This window comes from Mirounga leonina, unplaced genomic scaffold, assembly GCF_011800145.1.
Source record: "Mirounga leonina isolate KUSES-001 unplaced genomic scaffold, KU_Mleo_1.0 Mir_101609, whole genome shotgun sequence".
Lineage (NCBI taxonomy): Eukaryota > Metazoa > Chordata > Mammalia > Carnivora > Phocidae > Mirounga > Mirounga leonina.
In genome coordinates this window covers 6,219,608-6,233,844 of record NW_023270164.1, presented here as the reverse complement: position 1 = coordinate 6,233,844, position 14,237 = coordinate 6,219,608, and the positions used below count along the sequence as shown (strand labels likewise).

Here is a 14,237-nt window from a genome sequence, read left to right as displayed (position 1 = left end):
GGAGGGTGGCGGCGGGGGGGAAGAGGCGGACAAGTCGTCGGGCCTGATAGCCAGGCGTAGCCGAGGCCTAGCTCTGCTGCTCCAAATCACTCCACCTCAGTAATGGCGTTTGGTGTCAAGTGGAACGAGACTGGGGAGCAGAGCGGCCGCGAGTCGGCCGAGCCCCGGGCTGCAAGCCCGGGGGCCGGGGGCCATTAGCCCCCGCCGCCGACCCCGGCTCCCGGGCGCCGATGCGGGGGCTGCACGCCGGGCCCGGAGACTCCATCCTCCTACTCGGCCCCAGACAGGACTGGAAGGGGGAGGAGGGGGAGGGACGAAGCCGTCAGCCATTTTCCCTTACAGTCCAAAACACACAGACACGCTCCCGGGACGCCGGCTCCGCACGGAACGGAGCCCCGCGCCCCCACCCGCGCCGCGCGCGCTCGCCCAGCCCGCGGCGGAGGAGGGGGGCCCGGGAAGCCCCCGGCTCGGCCAACGGCCGGCCGACAGAGGAACCGTGGGCTCGCACACCCCCCTCGCCCTCCTCCCCTCACTTAGATCCAGCTGTTGGCCCCGGAGAAGCGCGTCGTCCCGGCGCGGCAGGCTACTCACCGCACGACACAGGCGTCTTCTCTTCAGAAGCAGGGCACGCGGAGGCAGCAGGCAGCTGCAAGACTCAGTCCCAGAACAAGACCGACCCTGGGTTCATCCCAGGCCCGGGGCTGACTGGCTACAAAGTGTGTCGAGAGGCTGCGGGCGTGAAGACCAGGGAGCTGCACAGGGGGGCGCCGGACTTCGCTGCTCGCCGCGCCCGCCCTGCAGCAGCAGTGGCCGCGGCCGCCTCCTCCTCCTCCTCAGCCGGCGGCGGCGGCGGCCCTCTTCCCTCTTCTCCCCTCAGGCCGGGGCTCTCACTGAGCTCAGACGGGCTCCGGGCCGTGCGTTTCTCCTGCGTCACCTCCTCCTGCTCCTCCTCCTGCAGTGGCGGCTTCACCTTCCCCTGGTGGCCGCCTCTGTCCCCACTCCGGGCCTGGTCGCTTTGCTGCGGCTCGCTCCTCGCTCCCGGCGCCGACCGGAGCACCGGGGGCTGAGGCGGCCGCCTCCCGGGAGAGAGGCGGCAACGGCGGGCTCCCGCGAGGCCTGTGAGCTGAGCAACGCGGGGAGGGGCTCCGCGCGGCAGAGGCCCGGACGGGCCGGGTGCTGGGAGGTTGCGGCTCCGGCAGCTGCGGAGACTAGCTTCCGCAGCCGCGGATGCCCGTCCTCGCCAATATGGCGGATCCGGCAAGCCAAAAAAAAAAAAAAAAAAAAGAAAAGAAAAAAAAACGCTCGGCCAGTGGCGGCGGCGGTAGCGGCGGCGGCAGCAGCACTGGTGGCGGCGGAGGCAGCAGCGCGGCGGCGCAGACTCCCACTAACCCCAGCGCCGCCCAAAGCCCTGAGGATCCCCGCCCCCGTCAAGCCCCGCCCCCCACAGGACCCGCCCCCCCCCGGCCCTCCTCTCCTCCTCCTCCCTACCCCCCCTCCCGGCTCAACTGCTCCTTCTGCTCCCTTCTCCTACACCCCGGGCCGTCGAGCCAGGGGGAGTTGTGCGTGCTACCATGGAAGCCGGGCCAGGCGCGAGGCGCTTGGAACCCGGAGAGCTGGAGTGGGGGAGGGGAACACAATGCGGTAGATTGTTCACGCAGTACCGATTCTTCCGGCCGGCCCCTCCAGGGTCGCACTACTACCGGCAACTGTGTTCCAAACCCCTCATATCGGGAGCGATGTGAGAACAGAGGTGACACGAGGACAGGGACAAATGGGGAAAGGGAGGTCCGGAAGAATCGGGCATACCACGGCGGAGAAGGAACTGGGAGATCTGGCAGTGTGTGGCCAGGACAGGGTTAATCGCACGAAACGCAGCTGCGTCGCTCAGAGTTTGACTTGGGCCGCTTGTTTTTGTTCCATTGTGAGCCGTGGCCCCGCCGGCGAGTGCCCGGATGATGACGTCACCAGTCTCCCCCTTTTTCCGGGACTGTGGGGGGAGGGGCAGCGGAAAGACGCGATCTTGAGACCACGCGCTGGGCGGTCGCACCCGCGGTGCGTGGGGGTCCCGGGGGCAGAGCTGACCCGCGTCACTTGGCCCGTGAGCCAGCCAGGCCCACTGGGCGGGCACCTTGGGGGTGGCAGCAGTGCGAGGTCTCCAGGGCCTGGCCACCTGCTCCGCGCCGATAGGGGGAAGGTGTGGCTATCTCCTGCGGGGTGGGGGGGAACATGGGGGGATTGGGGGAGCCTCCCCCCCCCCCCCATTCTATGAAGCAAGTGCTCTGAGAAACTCATTCACATGATCCTGCGGCATCAGTACCTGACAGCGCTTGGGCTTCCTCACAACCTTACTGACTGTGACGGATCACACTGAGTATAGGAGCCCTTAGAACAGCAAAGAAAAAAAGTGCCATGGAAGGCATAGCGACAAAACAGTACTGAACAGCAACATTAGCCTCTTTTGCCAAATCATCAATACAATTCAGTGTTCGAATCGAGAAAGGCCTTAAGAACCCACGACATCCACCATGTATGTCATGGACTATTTTCTACATGTTTATATTCCAAAGTGAAGGTTATCAGGCTAATTTCAAATAAATGGTGTGCTTTGATCAATTCTATACAGTCTACCTTCGATGACCAAATGAAGAGAAAAGAAATGCGGTTCCTAATTTATCAGATTTCCTTTAGACTTAAAAATGCTTTTGGACACTAAATGCAAAATTGTAGCAAACCCTTGTAAAGTAAGATTATTATATTTTGGATGGAACAGAGTTAGATTTAGTTATGCTATAATTATGTTAATTTGTAATCGAGTTGTTAAAATGGAATCCAAACTAATTGGGGATGGCAGCACATTACTAGTATCTTAAATTTTAAAATCATTTCTCTGTACATTACTAGACTCATGTTTTCACCCCAAAAATTATCTAACAAGGTACCGAAGAAAAAATTCATAGCCCTAATAATTCGTAGCACATTTTACCTTGTTTTCATAATTATTTCCATGAATGGCTTTTCTTCTCCATTAGCTTATGAGCCCCTAAAGAGCACAGACTACCATCTGTGTACACTCATAGGTTTGTTAAACACATGATTTTACTTAATCCTCAGAACCCTGTGAGGTAGCCAGAACATATATTGCTATCACTAGTTTTAGATAAACAGAAAGGATAAGTGATTTGCCCATGATCACCAGGCAGGACTGGGAAGTGTTGAACACCCGGTCTTTTAACCCTACCAAAAGTGCACCTTTAACAAGGATGTCCACTCTCACCAATTCTATTCAACATTGTACTTGTGTTTCAAACCACAGCAAGAAAAAGAACTGAAAGGCACACAGATAAGAAAGGACCAATTAAACCACCTCTATACTCTATTTGCAGATGACATGATCTTATATATAGAAATTCCTGGGAAATACACTACAGAAAACTATTAGAGCTTAATAAATGAGTTTAGCAAAGTTTGCAGGATATAAGATCAATAATAAAAAGATCAATTATATTTTTATATACTAGCAATAAACAATCTGAAAATGAAGTTAAGAAAACAATTCTATTACATCACTCCATCAAAAAGAATAAAATAGTAATGAATCAATTTAACAAAAGTGCAAGATCTGTACACTGAAAACTACAAACATCATTAAAAGAAATTAAAGATGACCAAAATAAATTGAAAAACCACCCATGTTCAAGGATTAGAAGACTTAATTTTGTTAAAATAGCACTACCCCCCCAAATTGATCTTCAGAGTCAACCCAATCCGGATCAAAATCCCAGCAGGCTTTTTTTTTTTTTTTTTTTGCAATAAGCACATGAAAAGATGCTCAACATCACCAGTCTTGAGGGAAATGCAAATCAAAACCACAATAAGATACCACTTCACACCCATTAGGATGGCTATAATTTAAAAAAAAAGGAAAATAGAAAGTGCTGGCAAGGATATGGAGAAATTGGAACACTTGTGTGCTGCTGGTAGGAATGTAAAATGAGGCAGCTGCTACAGAAAACAGTTTGGCAGTTCCCCACAACCTAAACATAAAATCACCCTGTGGACCAGCAATTCCACTCCTAAGTATAGACTCACAAGAATTGAAGCAGGGACTCAGATACTTGTTCCTCCTTGTTCATGGCAGCACTATTCACAGTAGCCAAAATGTGGAAACAATCGAAATGTTCATCAAAAGATGAGTGGAAAAACAAGATGTAGTATATACACACAATGGAATATTATTCAGACTTCAAAAGGAATGAAATTCCAACACAGGCTGCTACATGAATGGACCTTGAAAACATTATGCTAAATGAAAGAAGCCAGACACAAAAGGTCACATACTGTATAATTCCACTTCATAAGGTACCTGAAACAGACAAATTCATGGACAGCCAGCAGAACAGGGGTTACCAGGGGCTGGGGGAGGAGGGAATGGGGAGTAATTAATGGATAAGGGTGTTTCTGTTTGGGATGATGAAAAAGTTCTGGAAGTGAAAACTGTTGATGGGTGCACAACACTGTGAATGTACTCAAAGCCAATGAAAGGTACACTTAAAAATGGTTAAAATGGTACATAAAATTACTTTTATGTTATATATATTTTACCACAATCTTTAAAAAGTGGGAAAAAATTCACTTTGATATGGTTTAGCCTATAAATGACACTCCCACCAGCAGTTCTAGGGGGAACTAGTCTACCAAGTCAAACTCACCAGCAACTCACTCTTTCCTATGCTCTGTGAAGCTACCATGTGCACCTTGGCTCCCCGGGTGGGTGTGGCCTACAGGACTGCCCACTTTTGACACCTTCCACTCAGTTAATGGCCTAGGCAATGAACAGTTTAAAGTTAAAAGAATAGGTTCAGTGCCATCGTGCAAGCTCCTTAAAGTCCATATAGTCCAGGCCTTCCTTCTTACTTCCTTCATTTTGATTTCTCGCTCTTTTTTAAAAAAAGATTTATTTATTTGAGAGAGAATTTGCGCCTGCACAGGGGCGGGGGGGAGGGGCGGAGGGAGAAGGGGAGAGAATTCCAAGCAGAGTCGCCACTGAGTGGGGAGCTCCATGTGGGGCTCGATCCCAAGACTCTGAGGTCAAGACCTGAGCAAAAATTAAGAGTTCAGCCCTTAACTGACTGAGCCACCCAGGCACCCCTTGGTTTCTCGTTTTTGTTTTTTTTTTTAAGATTTTATTTATTTAGGGGTGCCTGGGTGGCTCAGTCATTGAGCATATGCCTTTGGCTCGGGTCATGGTCCCAAGGTCCTGGGATCGAGCCCCTCGTCGGGCTCCCTGTTCCGCGGGAAGCCTGCTTCTCCCTCTCCCACTTCCCCTGCTTGTGTTCCCTCTCTGTCTGTCAAATAAATACATAAAATATTAAAAAAAAAAAAGATTTTATGTATTTATTTGAGAGAGAGAGAGGGCAAGAGAGAGCACGAGGGGGGTAAGGGGCAGAGGTAGAAGCCCCCATGCGGGGTTCGATTCAGGGACTCAGGGATTATGACCTGAGCTGAAGGCAGACGCTTAATCGGCTGAGCCACCCGCGCACCCCTGGTTTCTCGTTTTTTGTTTTTTTTTTTAAGATTTTATTTATTTGACAGAGAGGACACAGTGAGAGAGGGAACACAAGCAGGAGTGGGAGAGGGAGAAGCAGGCTCCCCGCCGAGCAGGGAGCCCGATGCGGGGCTCGATCCCAGGACCCTGAGACCATGACCCCAGCCGAAGGCAGACGCCCAACGACTGAGCCACCCAGGCGCCCCTGGTTTCTCGTTTCTAACACTTGTCCTCCTTTAGCTTTAAAACTGTAATTTTTTACTTCCTGGTTCTATCTTAGTAGAGCAAAGCCTTATCATATTACATTTCCTCATAAAATTTCCCACTGCACTCTTATTTGTCCAACCAGAAATGCTTAATAAAGTATACTCATTGTTTACTAGGACACTTATCTTACGGAACAGACACAAAGTGAAAGAAGTCAGAGAAAGACAAACCACAGGATTTCACTTATATGTGGAATCTAAAAACCAAAATAAAGCAGAACACAGACCCATAAATATGGAGAACAAACTGGTGGTTGCCAGAGGGGAGGGGGTTGAGCATGAGCAAAAAGAGGTAAAGGGGAGTGGGAGGTACAGGCTTCCAGTTATGGAACGAAAAAATACAAAGTATGGGATGAAAGGTACAGCATAGAAAATACTGTCAATGGTATTATAATAGCGTTGTATGGTGATGGATTATAGCTACCCTTGTGGGGAGCACAGCAAATCTATAGAGTTGTCCAGTCACTGTGTTGAACACCTGAAACTAATAGAACACTGTGTATCAACTGTACTTCAATTAGAACAAAAAAAGAACAGACAGAACTTCTTGGATAAACTGATACTAGTTAATACTTTGAGGGCCACACATTCCCAAATTCTAGAGACAAGGGATTAAATAGTTCATATTTGTGAAAAGGTCCTCTGGGTTAATGGCCAAGCTAATATAAAACTGGTAATATGTCTCCTAAAGAAGGCTTTGTGATTTGAATGGAATGAGGAAAGTCCCCGATGACTTACTATCTTTCGTATAAAAATACGGTAAAGGGCGCCTGGGTGGCTCAGTCGGCTAAGAGACTGATTCTTGTTTTCGGGCAGGTCATGATCTCAGTCGTGAAATCCAGTCCTGAGTTGCACTCAGAGGGAGTCTGCTTGAGATTCTCTCTTCCTCTGCCCCTCCCCCAATTCACACATACATTGTCTCTCTCAAAAAAATAAATGAATAAATAAATCTTTAAAAAAAAAAAAAAGGTAGTCTGTCTATCCTGCTATGGGACAACCTCTCTGAAACTGACCAATTCCTAGCCAAGGACCTGTACGCAGACTCCGGCGGATTATTTCACTCCTTTTATTCTAGAGTTTTAGAATCTCCTGGGTTTTATTTAAAATTTGGAGGGTTCTGTTTTACATATTTTATATAAACCACCGTGGGACAAAATAATTTGATCCTTTTATTTTTACTACCAGTCTGACTTACTTTGTCTAGGCTTAAGAAATACACATTGTCCCAGTTGGAGAGGGACAACTATGCCTCCTTAGAAGCCTGGATCTTCCTATTAAGTTTATGGCATAAGCAAATAGCCTCAGCATGGCTTGGGGCTGCTGATTATGCCTCACTCATGGCCCACTGCTAGTTCTACTAAACTCAGAGCTCCTGAACAGTGGTATAGTTCTGTTGGTGTGTCTGTCCAGAAGATTCCAAATGTTCCAGGTCTTATCTAGCTAAAATATAAGCCTCATGATTTAAATGTGAACCTGCAAAGTCCACCTGATTTTCTCAACCATTTTTACAATCAAAATTGCACTGCAGTCACCAAGACCAACCATCTGGTAATTTAATCACCAAGTCAAATTCTTACTACATTCTCTCCACATGGTTGCAGCCTGGTAAAACCTCAGCTCCATCTTGCTTTCTGCTTTAGCACACCCTCCTATTTCTTCTTGGCCAGCCTGGAAATTTTATAATAATGCAAATTTTCAACCAATTTTTCCTTGTGCTAAGAGTTTCTTCAAAGTCCACTCTAATTTGGAAATATTATTGCTTATGCCAGAAAAAAAGTAATCACAATTAAGCTCCGAAGTTCTGATCAACAATTTCAAAATGTGTGTGGGAGGGAGGTGGTTTTCTCCCACATCACCAATTAACGATTCTCTGACACCAGCTGGGTGTCCTACAATTCAACTTAATTCTGACACGATCCACCCAGAGACAGCATCACATTCCATAGGTTAAGAGACCAGTCCCACCAGAAGTGCCCTTCACTTCAGATGGCAATCACAATTCCAGGTTGTTACCTGTGCTTCTGACAAACCAGCTACAGACTGGAGGTTCTAATGATCCCCACCTTGGGTTACAGATTAAGGGCTACAAGACTGCCCCCCTCACCCTACTTCAAATGTCAACCGCAAATCCAGGATATCACCGATGCTTCTGTCCAAATGACTATAAATCAAAGGCTCCCATGACACCAGCCATGGGTTCGATTAATTTGCTAGAGCGATTCACAGAACTCAGAGAAACATTTTACTTATAGATTACTGACTTACTATAAAAGGACAAATAACTCAAGAACAGCCAGATGAAGAGATGCACAGGGACCAGTGTGGGTAAAAGGCATGGAGATTCCATGCCCTATCCAAGTGTGCCATCCTCCCATAACTCCATTTGTTCACCAGCCTGGAAGCTCTCTGAAGCCTCTCCCTTTTGGGTTTTTATGGAGGCTTCATTATATAGATTAACTTAATCAATGACCATTGGTGATCTATTCAATCTCAGTCCATCTCTGATCCCTAGAAATTAGGGGGGTGGGAGCAACTGAAAGTTCTAACCCTCCAATCTTATGGTTGATTCTCCTGGCAACCAGCCTCCAACCTCAGGTGCTTTCCAGAAGTCACCTCATTAACATATACCCAGTGGTGGTGGAAAAGGGGCTTGTTATGAATAAGAAGACACACATTTCACTTTATGACTCTGAAGCCATAAAGTTTCAGGAACTGTGGACAAATGGCCAAATATTATGACAAAAAATGCTCCCACTGCTCTTACTGCTCAGGAAATTCCAAAGATTTGGGGAGCTAGCTATGAGCCAGGAACCTTGGATGAAGACTAAAGATATAAGAAATATATGTTTGGTCATTCACTGAGCAGGAAGCCCAACACGGGGCTCCATCCCACGACCCATGAGATCATGACCTGAGTGGAAACTCGAGTTGGATGCTTAACCGACTAAGTCACTCAGGCACCCCTGTATATATTCTAATACATATAATTACTTTATACATATAAGACGTAATAAAGTGTTATTTCTCTAAATATATGCTGCAATTCAAACTTTTCACAAACACAAAGAGGCTTTCTTTCAACCAAATTTGGTAAGGTTTCCAGTTTTTTGTTTTAATTTATATTTGTCTTCTAAGCATTTCATTTTTGACTGCTAGAAACAGCTATTCTTTCTTGGCCCTTAGGTATGTGTTCTGCCTCTTTCTTTTAGATAAAATTTATTTTTTTTTAGAAAAAAATGCAAATGATGCTCTGTCAACTATATAGCATCAATTTCTCCCTTCTTTTTATTTTTGGGCTCATTTCAGGACTTCTTGATTCTTCTTGGGTTGATCTAGGTAATGCAGAGGACATCACTGCTCCCGATCTGTTCTTGGGTCTGCAGACTCAAGTAGCTGTTTACAGAATGCGCTACTGTTTTGTGGCTACATTGTTCACTTGGTTTGCTCAAGGACTGGAGAAATGCTACATTGCTTTCTAAATCAGCCAGTCTTCTCTGCTTTATCAAGTCCTTCAAGGGGTGCCTGGGTGGCTCAGTCTTTGAGCGTCTGCCTTCGGCTCAGGTCATGGTCCCGGGGTCCTGGGATTGAGCCCCGCATCGGGCCCCCTGCTCGGCGGGAAGCCTGCTTCTCCCTCTCCCACTCCCCCTGCTTGTGTTCACTCTCTCGCTGTGTCTCTCTCTGTCAAATAAATAAAATCCTTAAAAAAAAAAAAGTCCTTCAACAAACATGGGACTATATAGCAAAATAGTGATTTATAATAGCTTTTCAATATGTGCTAGGAATGCTAGTGTAACAGGTGGTATAACCAGCCTGTTCCAAGCCTAACTGGACATCAGTTGCTTAAACAAAATACAATCTGCATGTGTGTCACAAACAAAAAAATATTATTGTATATGTGATGTCAAGTTACAAAATGTCTGGCAAATGGGAGAAATTTTCTTTACTTCCATTCCCGAAACCAATGACCACTATCATTTTTGTGTATAATTTCCAGATTTTTTCATATGAATACTCCTTTAAAAAATTATAGAAATAATGTAACCAAATTTAGAAAAATAAAAACCCCTAGAATGCTAAAATGTGATTGCTGTAATTTTGGTACATTTTCCACTAATCTTTGATAATTGTATTTCCTTTACTTATTTTGAAGAATACTAGATATGGATACACACCCTTTTTTAAACAAACATTTATTCACTTCAAAGAACTCTTTCATGCTATTTATTTTCTGTACCTTGCATTTTGTCACTTAAAATATCTTGCAAATGGGGGGCGCCTGGGTGGCTCAGTCAGTTGAGCGGCTGCCTTCGGCTCAGGTAATGATCCCAGGGTCCTAGGATCGAGCCCCACATCGGGCTCCCTGCTCAGCGGGAAGCCTGCCTCTCCCTCTGCCTGCCACTTCCCTTGCTTGTGCTCTCTCTCTCTCTCTCTGTCAAATAAATAAATAAAATATTAAAAAAAAAAATCTTGCAAATGGGGCACGTGGGTGGCTCAGCTGGTTGAGCGGCTGACTCCTGGTTTCAGCTCAGATCATGATCTTGGGATCATGAGATCAAGCCTGGCGTCAGGCTCTGCACTCAGTGCTGAGTCTGCTTGTCCCTCTCCCTCTGCTCTGCCCCCAACTAGCTCACTCTCTCTCTCTCTAAAATAAATAAGTTAAATTTTTTTTAATATTTTATTAATTTGAGAGAGAATGAGAGAGAGAGAGAGAGAGCACATGAGATGGGGGAGGGTCAGAGGGAGAAGCAGATTCCCTGCTGAGCAGGGAGCCTGATGCGGGACCCAATCCCGGGACTCCAGGATCATGACCTGAGCCGAAGGCAGTCACTTAACCAACTGAGCCACCCAGGTGCCCAATAAGTAAAATTTTTTAAAAAATATCTTGCAAATCTTTCCATATCAGGACATCTAGAGCTGGCCTTTTTGATTACATAGTATTCCAGTGGGTGAATGCAGCATAATTTAAATAGCCAGTCCTTGGGGTACCTGGGTGGCACAGTTGACTAAGTGTCCAACTCTTGATTTCAGCTCAGGTTGTGATCTCAGGGTTGTGAGATGGAGCCCCACGTCAGGTTCTGTGCTGGGTGCGGAGTCTGCTTGAGATTCTCTCTCCCTCTCCCTCTGCCCCTCCTGCTCGTGCCCCCCCAAATAAATTAATCTTTAAAAATAAATAAATCAATAGTCAGACCTTTACTGATGCATGATGTACACCTGTCATGTTTTTAATCTTTTGCTGTGATAAGAAAATACTGACTTCTAGTTTCTGGTCCAACATATAAGGAGCTTGAAAGTCATCAGTGCCACCCTTACAAGAAAATTTGAACAGACTGAAAATCAACAACTCCTCTTAGATCCATCAGAAATTTGAGCTCACAGAGCTAACTGCTGACCCTCCAAATCGAGACATAGTAAATACAGATAATCACAGTTTACTATAGCAGAAGCCTCAGAACAGAACTCTAAAGCTGGAGCCAGTCCCAGGTAAGAAAACATAAACTATAATGATGAATCACTGGAGGCTCCATGTGGACAAGCTAGAGTTCAGGACTCCAGGAGTGTGTGTGTGTGTGTGTGTGTGTGTGCGCGCGCGCGTGCATGTGCTGGGGAGGGCCCAGTTCAATTTTACCCCTAGGAGTTCCACCATGTTTTCAAGAGAAATAGCCCTCCTGATTGTCAGTAGGGGTAAGGAGAAAGTAAACCTAAGGGGGTGGGAGGAGGGTCTCTCTAGCCTTTTACAAGGTGGGGAGGGAAATACTCAACTCCAGCCCCAGCCCCCTCTAGCCTTTCTGTTTCACCAATATTGGAGGGAAAGGAAAGAAATGAGAAGCACTTGTGAAGGTCACAGCTTATGGGCCCAGGCTCACTGAAGACTGAGACCTAATCGTAGGGCTATAGAATGTTTCTCCTCTACCCCACATTACCAGATCACTAAGGGCCATTTACCACAGTTCCTTTCTCCCAATACATCATGTCTAACTTTCAACCAAAAATTACAAGGCACACCAAAGCCAAAAAACAGAGTTTGAGGAGACAGAGCAAAGCATGAGAACCAAACTCAGACATGGAAGAGATGTGGAAATTATGAAACCAGGAATTTTAAAAGTCTATGATTAATATGCTAAGAGCTCTAGTGGAAAAGTGGGCAACATGTAAGAACAGATAAGTAACAATAAACATAGAGTAGGAAGCTGTTAAATAATCGACAGGAAATGCTAGAAACAAAGGCATTGTAACAGAAACGAAGAATGCCTTTGTTGGGCTTATTGGTAGATCAGACATGGCCAAAGAAAGAATAAGTGAGCCTGAATAGATGTTAACCTAAGCTTCCAAAACTGAAATGCAAAGAGAAAAAAAAAAAAAAAAAAGAATGGAATATCCAAGAATTGTGGGGAAATTACAAAAGATGTAACATCCACATAATGGGTATAACAGAAGGGGGGAAAAAACAGAAAAAGGAACAGAAGGAATATTTAATAGCTGAGAATTTTCCTATATTAATGACACAAACCACAGATTCAGGAAGCTTACAGAATACCATGCATGATAAATGTCAATAAATGTATACCTAAGCATATCCTACTCAAACTGTAGAAAATCAAAGACAAAGAAAAAATCTTGAATGAAGCCAGAGGGGAGAAAACACCCTACCTACAGAGGAGCAACAGTAAGAATGACATTGGATTTCCCTTCAAAAACCAAGCAAACAAGAAGAGAGAAGAGTGAAGAGTGAAATATTTAAAGTATTGAGAGAAAAAACCACCAACACAGAATTTTATATCCATCCAATTATCCTACCAAAGTGAAGGGGAAATAAAGACATTCTCAGACAAAAATCGAGGGGATTTGCTGCCAGTAGAGTGACTTGCAAGAAATGTTGGAAGAAGTGCTTCAGAAAAAAGGAAAATAATACAGGTCAGAAACTTGGACTGACACAAAGAAAGGAAGAGCACTAGAGAAGAAATAAATGAAGGTCAAATAAAATATTTTATTTTTTATTCTTAATGGATCTAACAGATAAGTTTGTTCAAAATAGCAATAGCAACAATGTTAGCAATAACAACACTTAATAAGCTTACAGATAAGTGATATAAATGACAGCAATATCATCATAAGGAACAGAAGGGAGGAACTGGGAATATTCTGTTATAAGGTATGTGCACTCTCCATGAAGTGATAGAGTGTTACTTGAAAGTGGATATGGACTAGTTATAAAAGTGTATTTGCCCACTCTAGGGCAACCACTAAAAAAAGAAGTATAATTGATATGCAAAGAGAGGAAAGAGAACAGACTCACACAAAATGTTCAGTTAAAACCAGAGAATACAGCACTCCCATGTTCACTGCAGCATTATTTACAATAGCCAAGATATGGAAACAACCTAAGTGTCCATCAAAGGATGAATAAAGAAAATGAGACAGACAGACACAGACACACACACACACACACACACACACAGGAGTATTATTCAGCCATAAAAAAGAATGAAATTGGGGCACCTGGGTGGCTCAGTCGTTAAGCGTCTGCCTTCAGTTCAGGTCATGATCCTGGGGTCCTGGGATTGAGCCCAGTGTCAGGCTCCCTGCTCAGCAGGGAGTCTGTTTCTTCCTCTGCCCCTCCTCCCATGCTCTCTCAAATAAATAAATAAATAAAATCTTTAAGGAAAAAAAAAAAGAATGAAATCTTGCCATTTTGTGACAACATCATGGATGGACCTTGAGGGCATAAGTGAAACAAGTTAGACAGAAAAAGATAAATACCGTATGATCTCAGTTATATGTGGAATCTTAAAAAAAAAAAAAAAAAAAAAACCAAGCCCATAGATACAGAGAATAGATTGGTGATTGTTGGGAGGTCAGGGGGTGGAGGGGCTGGACAAAATGGGTGAAGGGTGTCAAAAGGTATAAACTTCAGTTATAAAATAAATAAGTCATGGGGACACAGTTTACAGCATGAAGATTATAGCTAATAATACTATATTGGATATTTGAATGTTGCTAAGAGAATCAATCTTTTTTTTTTTTAAAGATTTTATTTATTTGACAGGAGAGAGACAGCGAGAGAGGCAACACAAGCAGGGGGAGTGGGAGAGGGAGAAGCAGACCCCCCGCTGAGCAGGGAGCCCGATGTGGGGCTCGATCCCAGGACCCTGGGACCATGACCCGAGCTGAAGGCAGACGCTTAAGGACAACTGAGCCACCCAGGCACCCTTAAGAGAGTAAATCTTAAAAGTTCTCATCACAGGAAAAAAATTAACTATGTATAGTGATGGATGTTGGCTGGATTCATTGTGGTGATCATTTCACAATATATATAAATAGCGAATCATGTTGCACACCTGAGAATAATATAGTATGTCAATTATGCCTCATTCCAAAAAAAAAAAAAGAAAAAGAAAAAGGGTGGAAGGCGAAAACCAAAAACCAAA

General features: G+C 45.0%; 1 protein-coding gene across 4 annotated transcripts in view; it reads right to left on the bottom strand.

Annotated features, from left to right (window-relative positions):
- The window catches only part of USP9X (ubiquitin specific peptidase 9 X-linked), a 166,957-nt gene that overhangs the window by 139,858 nt on the left and 12,862 nt on the right, over positions 1-14,237 (bottom strand). For 3 of the 4 annotated variants that reach the window (XM_035003143.1, XM_035003166.1, XM_035003158.1), the window contains exon 1: positions 592-1,271. The exons of the other annotated variant lie outside the window; for it this stretch is intronic. The gene's annotated coding sequence lies outside the window, so the exon portion shown is untranslated. Of the gene's footprint in view, positions 1-591; positions 1,272-14,237 lie in introns of those variants that run through there. 4 annotated transcript variants of the gene reach the window in all.